The 8,886-nt window shown below is 41.4% G+C and overlaps 1 pseudogene; it reads left to right on the top strand.

The window, feature by feature from the left end:
- Positions 1-1,606: 1,606 nt before the first annotated feature.
- LOC118540049 (small ribosomal subunit protein uS8 pseudogene) lies at positions 1,607-2,085 on the top strand (annotated as a pseudogene).
- The last annotated feature ends 6,801 nt before the right edge of the window (positions 2,086-8,886 follow it).

The raw sequence follows: 8,886 nt of genomic DNA on the forward strand, positions 1-8,886 counted from the left end.
TCAGAATTCTGTGCAAGGCCAGACACCTCTCCACACAGATTGAAATAAAAATATGCAAGTATCTTACACTATGTATTAAATTTAACCATCTAAAATTAAAGCCATTTTATAAATCAAATTCAGCTGCCAGCTCCAGACTCCTACTATAAGTTACATACTGTGCTCCCATAGTACACCACGGGGAATCTAAATATCACTGAATATTGTATATCTGTTGGTCCTAGTTCAGTACATTACTTCCCATATTCCTAGTACTATTTTTGTTGATAAGGTGAAACAAAGTCATTCACTATACTGGAACTAATTTGAGGGGCGGGGTCCCCATTTTTCCGAATATTAACAAAAAATAAGTTTCTCTTCCACTATCCTCATCCCTTTTTTCCACCCCTTCCTTGGCCATCCCAACACCAAAGTGTTGGGGAAAGAGGTACCTGTGTGTTGCTTGCATGCCCAGGAGTGAAGAAGTGGGGTGTATGGAGGCTGAGGGAATGGGGGTCATGGAGATTGAAGGAAAAAGAGGTCACTCATGCAAGTGGGACATTGGACGTTGAGAAAATAATGAAGTGATTGAACTAATGAGGAAATGTACTAAGGATAATTGCTACCATTTTTCTTCAGGTCAGAGGAGGAAATTACAACCAAGAAAAGAGGAAAGGCTAAATAAAGTTTTGAAGTGTTGGGCTAGAATTGCAGATATAGGTATGAATTTTTTTTTTTTTTTTTAAGATTTATTTATTTATTTGAGAGAGAGAGAGTATGGAGAATAAGGGCAGAAGGAGAGGGAGAGATAGTCTGAAGCAGACTCCCTGCTGAGTGTGCAGCCCAACATGCGGCTCGATATTATGACCCTGAGATCATGACCTGAGCTGAAACCAAGAGTCAGATGCTCAACCTACTGAGCCACCCAGGTGCCCCTGAATTCATTTTTTAAAATTGCATAACACAAGTAGAAAAAACATAGCTACAGATGTACTGGTGTGGACATATGTGTGTGCACGTACATGTACATATTCCCTAGCTCCACTGCCATAAGCTGTAAACACACCTGAAATCCCGATGTTGGCTTCTCCTAGCCATCTTCCAATGAGGGGGACAGGACTCCTTGGATAAGAGGCAGATTCCAGGGCTGACGAGGGAAATTGCAAGATGGATTTAGGATAACTTATGCCAGGAAGAACAGCTTCAAAGGATGGGAAGGACAAAGAGCCAACTGGAAGAGGCTTAGCATGGTTAAATTCAGGACAATGTAAGCATGAAAAAAATCTATGATAATGTGTTATGATTTGTTGAATAAAACAGAAATACACGAGTAAACAAACAAATGAATACATGAAGTAAATAAATAATACATGAAGAAGGAAAGCTTTTCCTTATGATAAAATGCCAACTAATAAATGCAGAAGGAAGGTTAGAAATAGGAAATGACGATTTATCAACCAGCACAGTGGTTGTTGATACGAGTAGGAGACCTCAATGGGCACTAATGCCGTGGAGTGGGATTTCTACAAGAAACAGGATATTACCTCAAAAGTCTCCTCAGAGAATATATATTAATTTCAAAGGGGAAAGTGGTGACTTTATGCTTAAGAAGCACAGTAGAGGTCCTCTTTCTGCCATCTTTCCATGCCGCCATAATGGTGTGCATGAGTGTCCTGGCAGATGCTCTCAAAAGCATTAACAATGCTGAGAAGAGAGGTAAACGCCAGGTTCTTATTAGGCCGTGCTCCAAAGCCATCGTCTGGTTTCTCACTGTGATGATGAAGCATGGTTATATTGGCGAATTTGAAATCATTGATGATCACAGAGTAGGGAAAATTGTTGTGAACCTTACGGGCAGGTTAAACAAGTGTGGAGTGATCAGCCCCAGATTTGATGTACAACTGAAAGATCTAGAAAAATGGCAGAATAACCTGCCCCCGTCCCACCAGTTTGGTTTCACTGTACTGACAACCTCAGCTGGCATCATGGACCATGAAGAAGCAAGACGAAAATACACAGGAGGCAAAATCCTGGGATTCTTTTTCTAGGGATGTAATACATACGTGCAAATAAAATGCCTCAATGGACCAAAAAAAAAAAAAAGAAGAAGCACAGTAGAGCTGGGGACCCAGGCTAATATGCCCACTGGTGGAAGGAGGTGACATAATGTGCCTCTTCATGGGGCAACTGAGAAGGGCATTCAGACCCTCCTGTTACCATGTGCCCTGAGGGGACACAGAAAAACCCCAAATGGACCCTGACCACGGTCCCCTTAAATTTATCAAGGTCAAAACAGGGAAACTATAAAAAGCTCTTTGAGGTTGAAGGAGGTTGAACCACAGGACCACTGAATGCAGGGCGGGATTCTGGATCCTGAGCCTGGGAAAAGCAAAGGGATATTGCTGGGAAGTTGGTGGAAGTGTGCATGGGTGTGAAGCATTGCATCAGTGTTGATTTCCTGATATAGAGGCTTATCTGTTGATAATATATGATTGTTTCCCCGTTAGTTTGTGAGATACAAAGTAGAATTTTACGAAGTCTGCTAGAATGAGTCTTAAAAGGTAAATCCATAGTACACTTTCTTTATCTTCATCTCTGCAGCTTGCTCACAGATGATTCTGGAAGAGATCTGATAATGGTGAGTGTGTGTATGTGTAGATAGAGACGAAGATAGGATATGGGGGTGGGGAGCTCTTAGAACAAATGTGGTAAAATGCTAACAGCTGAGGAATTAGGGAGCATGAATCACAGGGATGTGGAAGTCCTTGGTACTAATTTTAAATTTATCTGTAAGCTAAAATTTGTTTTAAAAGAAAATGTGGGCATGGAGAATAAAATTAATTTCTTTAAAATGGAATGGCAAGTCAGATGAAATTCTAGACTGACCTAAACAGTTTCCACTGATCCAGAGTCATATGCTTTCTTATGAGGCATACTCAGGAAGGAGAAAGTAAAGCAACCAGAAGCAAGTGAAAAAATAAAGCCATTAAATAAGAATCAGTTTTGTCCCTTAGACCTCCTTATGAGTTGTCATCACATTATGTTCAGTGTCGATTCATATCTATAAAAGGGTTGCTGTTCCTCAGTAAGCCAATATTAAAACTGAATTTCTGAGAACCAGGTTATTGTCGAGGTAAAGTGAACAGATTTTTACAGAACAGACTAATATCATACAGGGAAAAGGAAACGCTGATGACTACACTGCATCTTGAGGAAATTATATTCTAACATGAATGCAACAATTTCAAATTTTCAAGATGTCATTAAGAGATGAAATGGATGTTCTCTTCTGATTTGTTCAAGAACTCATTTGAATCACTCATATCCTGTGGAGAAGAGCAAACCTCAACCTCTAAATCCATCAAACTGACATACAACAAAATCACAGTTCCAGCTGACATGGAGTGGTCTTTTCCTTTCCGGATCCTCCTTGTCACAACCGCAGCTCCCACCCAACCCACAACTGCATACAACACACAAGCACAAGAAGACTCTACAAGAAGGGACCTCAGGACATGAGATATGACATGGGCGGTGAGTTCCTGGTAGACTCTCCAGGTTTCCAGAGTCCAGAAGGAAGGGCCACCGCATCCTTCGGTTCCCAAGATGTGCCTGGGAAATGTGAATTCTCTATCCAGTGAAATACGCTTCATGAATACAGAAGGGGGGTGGATGCAGACATTTCAAACAAGGAAAATTATCAGAAATTGCTGCTAAGAAACCTACCTAAAGGGAATGATAGAGGAATTTCTCCATGGGGAAAGGAAATGAGAGAAGAAAACGTGGAACTTCAGAAAGGAAAAAAAGAACCTTAGAATGGGTAAAAACACCCATAGAAATATAACAGAAATATAAGTAACAGAGTAATATAAGTAAATACAATGACCTATCTTTTTCATGAGTTTTCCAAATCATTTTTGATAGGTTGAAGCACAGATTATCATACTCTGGGATGAGGTACTCAGTGTTTGTGGATGTAGAGGAGATAGTCAAATGCATATTTAAACCATGGAGGGATAAAGGGAGTCCAGTTTCTATATGTCTCTCCAAGTGGCAAAATGCTGATACCAGTAGCCTCTGTTAGTTCAATGAGGTCTTGAAACACCAAACACACTAAGAGAATTATTCAAAGAGATATACTCAAAACACCATAAATAAATCAAAATAGAATCTAAATCTTTCATATTTCTGATCTCTTAAAGATTTTTCATTAAAATAAGTTGTTGAGAAAAATGAGTATGTTTGATGCATAGCAAACTAGAAAACCAGAGAATCCTGGTTGGGGGGGTTGGGGGAGGGAGAGAGAGAAAGACAGAGACAGCAATAGAGAGAGACAGAGAGACAGTGACAGAAAGGGGACAGATTGATTTTGTATTTTCAATATAGGGTTGAGAGGAAGAAGTAGGATCATAAAAACACCATCAAAAGCATCAAAGAGCTAACACAACTGTTTTCTGAAGCAGATAATGCATAGGTTACTGGGGCAAGTGTCAAAAATAAATCTATTTTAGAGCTTTATCTTCCTTAAATGAAAACGTTTTTCTAACTCAGCGTCTTTCACTTGTCACCTCCTTTCTTCACACTTATTTATTTACCAAATCCTGTTACTTCCGCCTCAGTAAGATTTCCTGAGTGCATCCCTACCTCTACCGAATTTTAGCTGAAGAAAGTAGAGACAAGCCCCAGCTTGAAGTTGCCTGGAGAGTTGTCACTAGAAGCAAGATTTCCCTCCTGTCGATGGTCTGGCTCTTTCCTCCCCCCACCCCTTCCAGCTGCCACGGTCCCCATGTTGGTTTTCTTCCTAAGCCACATGTTCGCAGAGGATTATAGGTGGATCATTGATACCGTAATGTGGGTTTAAATTCGAAGGTCATTTCTCTCAGATGCATTTGCATCAAGAGACTTGTTTTCTCTTATATAAGTTTAGTTACCTGGGAAGATATGGGAGCAATATTTTAGGTTTAGAAGAGACCTTATTTTATTCACTAAAGGTACACCACCTTGTGGAGGTCGACCTCCCCACCTTGCGGCTGCCTCTGTGCAGGAGAGTAAGTCTTCAAGGGGATGCAGGAGATACGAGACTGGACACCAGCAGGCCCACAGAACGCCATTGACCCGCTCCCTCAGCCATCCTAGAAGCGGGGACAAAGATGTCCTGTGAGCCCAGTTGATGCCATCACACATCTGTAGAACAGAAGTATACTGTCCTCCACAGGCAGCAACACATAGACGTGGCTGGTCGAGAACCCAGAAGAGGAAGAAGGTTAAGAAATGTCTGCCGTTTCCTATGTGCGATGCTCTCCAATTTCCCTGGGTAGTGTGTATTTTGATATATAGCATTTCTGCAAAATAGATCTTGATTCCCTTTGGGAAAAAATAGGGTAAACCACATGTTTCATTTGAGTGTATCTTCTTGTGGAAGAAACAACTCTATTACCACATCCCAGGAGAAGCTCCCAAAAGCCAACTGTGTGATGGAAAGCATGACCCCGTCTGTGCCCTGGTCTGCCTGTTCCCTGCCAGCCTCCCAGGGATGGCCTTGGCCACTGTCCTCCTTAGCATGTTTGTGCTAATCAGACCATGGGGACCGTGTGAATTTTAAATTTAGAAAAACACTCAAGGCAAACATATCACTTACATAGCTGAAAATGTCGAGAAAAAGTGTGCTGAATTTGGAAATAAGGGGGAAGAAAAAGGCCATGTGGCTTCTCCATGTCACCTAAGGCTGGGACACAGTGTCCAAAAGCCATCTGGCTTTCTTGAGCACAAAACTTTTATTTACTATATACTGTTGGTTCAAGCCCTGACTAGGTAAAGTTTTTTTTTTTTTTTAATTAATTTTCAGAAAACTAAATTGAATTTTTGGTAATAAGCAAATAATTTCCTTCCAGTAGAGAATATACTCCTGAAGGCTATGGTTTCACTGCCTTGCAGAATATGATCTGGTTTTCTAAATTAGCAACTGTCCGTCATGGTTATTTTGTGAGCTGACCACATGCATTCCAGCTTCCTGTTTACAAATACACATCTGCAAGATAGACTCTTCCCTCAGCTGCTACTGTCAGTGTAATCTAAATTATGTCTTGGGGCTTGAATGCACACCTAACTGATTTTGATACTTCTAATACCGAGTTTTAATCATCACCCCATACAAAACTCTATCCATTCTTTCTGGTAAACATAAAGGGAAGAAGTTGTATGCAGGACTACCCAGCATCCGGGACAGTGGGAATAAGTTAACTTTTGGAGACTGCCTGTGGCGAAGGACGTTTTGCACCGACGACTGACTCTTCTGGAAGTGCCGTCGGCCCCCTCATGTGCTGGTGTGGAGCATCTTGCACGGTTGATGGAAGTACGTGCCGGGTTCAGGAATTACGACGGTTCTGTCTTTGTTTCCTTCTTGGTGGGCACATCTTTCCCCTGGATTCCGACCAGCTACAGAAAAGGGGAGCGATGACCTTTCTATTGATCTCACCTCTACTGATTGCGGTACTAAACACCAGGGCCCAATGGCTCAATGAAACATCAATACAACCGAAAAGGAAGCCTATTTTGAGTAAGAGTATTCTGAAGCATTACGCTGGGTGGGGTGGGGACTACCCAGAGGGACACAGGGTCCAGGGCAAGGGGGCGGGGCACTGGGGGGATGTGTCCCACACTTTGAGAAGAGAGGGAGTGATTCTGTTTTCTTTGTTTTATTTCATCACCAACATTTGGTACAGTAGCTCTAACACTTCAGTTGCATTTTTCTTTGTGATTCATGATAAAAGAAAGACATGAAAGAAATGCTCAGAATCACCTTCCTTTCCTGTAACCCGACAATAAAAATAATGTCTTCCCCATGAAGGCACAGGAAAGGATGTCACATTAACCATCTGAAATGCATTTACTTTCTTGTCGATCCAGGAAACCATTCAAAGGAGTATTTGATGAGAAAATTGAATGAGCAAAAGGTTAAAAACAATTGGGATTTTTCAGAATTCTAAATTCCATTTGGTATACAACTATTGTTTCTGGATGTCTCTTCTTTACTTCTATAAACCTCTACAAGGAGCTCTTTTCAGATGCAATTATTTGGTGATGGTATGTATACATATGTATGTATTATATTCCCTCTAGATATCAAGATGATTTTTAAAGATAGTTTCATTTTCTGCTTATGTAGACTACACTTTGGGTTGCAATCCACTGTCAGTCCTCGGTCCATGCACGTACAGTGGTTCTCCCTGCAACGCGAGGGATGAGCTAGTGCAAAGTGGCATGAGCCTATCCCAGCACACCACTCCCACCTAGGAGTCTATACCCAGGATCTGTACTCTGCCTTCCCTCCTCTTCTTATACACTATTGAAATGATTAATTCTTTAGTGGATAGTGGAAACTGGGTACCTCTTCTGCACTTTCCAACTCGGGTGGAAAATAATAATGAGCTACATGAAAAATAGAATCATGTTGTGTGAGTTCAGATAAGAGAACACGTAACACGGCAAATCGTGAAACTGTAGTTCCCCTGAAGTGATGCCCCATTCCTAGAGCTACCCCTGGGCACAGCACCCACTGCCTCATGTGCGTTGTTCCGCTGAATCCTCAGAACTGTCCCACCAGACCCTCACTACACTTAGTCCCATTTTGTGGAAAAACAGAAGGAAAACTGAAGCTAAATGAAGTGTAATAGCTTGCCCAAGCTCACACGGAGAGTAGGTGACAACACCCCTTAATTTCAAATGGATGTCATAGACGGGAAGTTCTGTGGTTCTCAGAGGAATAAGATAATGGTGGTTAGAACAGACTGAGAATATATGGATAAGACAGGTTTGGGGCTGTGGGTAAGATTTTAATATCTAAATGAGTATATGTAGTCATCAGAGAAAAGGATTAAGTCTCACACTATATCAGTGTCTAGGGAGTATATTGCTAGATTCCTGTGTATTTTCATCTTTTACTTTTTTGCACTCACCATATCATCACCCCAATTACACAGATGGAAAAACTGAGACGTAGATGATGAAGTCCAACATCTGGATCCTTGAGGGAAGGAGGCAGAAAGCTGAGACATTTACCAGGGACAAGCTTAAGGCTTGGCAAGACTTATGGATTTTGTCCTGAGAGAGAGAAGTAGGAAATTAGTGTAGACATTTAAACAGAATGATTAAATATTTAGATGACTATTAAGCTGCAAGTCCAAGGTCCCACTGAAGTTCAAGGACTCGCTCTCAATGCTACATCCCCCTTTGGGTAGCTTTCCTTGGGGGCATGAGTCAGACATTTTCCACCCATGACATTAGTTCATTAGTTCCCAAATATTCTTCTAGAGCATGTTCAGAGATCAAATATTGCTGCCATTCCTCCAAACTCCCCATAGTTTTTTTTTTTTTTTTTCCATTTACTTAAAACCTACAGTTTCCTAGAAGAGAAGACAGAAATGCAGGAGAGCAAACAAGTGAAGAGTCACAAGAGCCAAAGACATTCCAGAGCAGGTATCTGCAAATCCTGGGACTTTCTCCTGCACTGTCAGCCTTGGCCTTGAGGGGCTCATGAGAGAGTTGAACAGAAAGAAGATAAAGACAAGTTATCTACACAAGATAATCATACAAAACACATTTTTTGAACATTGTTAGTCGTCGGTATGTGTAATGTGAATTTGAAGATTGAAATGTTGATCGAAATGTACCGACGATCAGACACTGTGCCGAGTACTTATGTGATTTACTCTGCACAACATCCTATGATGTTGGTGTAACTCTTACATCTGTTTTAAAGATGCGACCCAGAGAAGGTGAGTGACTTGCCCAGGATCACACAGTCTGCAAATCCCGGAGCAAACTTGGGAGCTCTGTAGCATTATCTCGCTCACACACTAGGCTGTACCCATACTTTCACCACAGTTCAGTTCCACAAAACCAAACTAG

Source organism: Halichoerus grypus, chromosome 6 (assembly GCF_964656455.1).
Source record: "Halichoerus grypus chromosome 6, mHalGry1.hap1.1, whole genome shotgun sequence".
NCBI classification, from domain to species: Eukaryota; Metazoa; Chordata; class Mammalia; order Carnivora; family Phocidae; genus Halichoerus; species Halichoerus grypus.